This window comes from Triturus cristatus, chromosome 4_2 (assembly GCF_964204655.1).
Source record: "Triturus cristatus chromosome 4_2, aTriCri1.1, whole genome shotgun sequence".
Lineage (NCBI taxonomy): Eukaryota > Metazoa > Chordata > Amphibia > Caudata > Salamandridae > Triturus > Triturus cristatus.
The window spans coordinates 922190359-922191540 of NC_140586.1; positions in this window are offsets into that span (position 1 = coordinate 922190359).

Genomic DNA, 1182 nt, shown 5'->3' on the forward strand with positions numbered 1-1182 from the left:
TGCAATGCAATAGATCTCGCATTTTCGTGAGTTTGAGCTATTGACATTGCAAATGACAATGCCTTTTATTTATCTTTTAAAAATAAAAGGCATTGCCATTTGCAATGTTAATAGCTCAAACTCTTGTAAATGCGAGACCTATTGCATTTTTGTTCTAATGAGCTGGTGCTGACAAGCCATTTTTAGCCAGTTTGATATCGATTGATTCAGGACCTTTCCTAGGTCTATCTAGGCAGATTTTACAACAGCTGACACACCACCTTTGCAGCACTTTCTATCTTGCTTACCTACAAACTCTCCCAGAAGCCTTTCCCCAAATTAGCAGGAGTCATGCCCCACTGTTTAAAATGGCAAGTCCACTACCATGTCCGGCTCTATGGTAATGATAACCACCCCTGCTTCATGCTCTGGGGACAGGTATTTCCCTACAAGGAGCAAAGGCGAATATCAAGCAGTCTCTCTTGATGAAAGACTGCTGGCGCTTAGGAGTTCTCTTGGCCATAGCCTGTCAAAAGTCAGGGCTGGGCTTTTTTATTAGCCATTTGTTCATGTCACGCCAAAGTGGTGCATCCTTACATTCCTTACTAGCAATTGGCCCACCCCATGCTTCTCGCTCTCAGAAAAGGTTTTATCTTTCATACAGAATATGAGGTATTTTCTCTTACTCAAGGTTTAATCTGTCAGAATGCAAGCCCAGCAGAACTTAATTAATTACTACTGTTTGAGCCTTTAGCAAGCACAAAGTATGTTTTTTATAAGTTACCTTTATAATATAGTTATCACAAATCTACCATCACCATTGAACTATGTTGATAAATGTTATAAATATGTTTCCTAGCTGAACCTATGAACACAGCTAGGCCTCGGTGTGCGTAAATGCCTCTTTACAACTCTCTTTCCTATGACATTTGTAAATACAGTTATTCAGGCAGTAGCCAGACTGGCCACAATTGTGATCTTAAAGCCATGCACTTCCAGTCATTCATGTGGCTGATGTTCCATTGCATTTATCTTCTATGACACAGCTGTACATTCTGCCTCCCTACTGGGCGTAATGGGAGAGTTGATTAACAGGCATAAACAAGAGTGAACTACAAACAGAAACTAACTCGCTAACATGGATCCCTTTAACTAACGTTTTACATTAATTGCTCAGAAATTGGATCATGGTGTAAAGTTGAG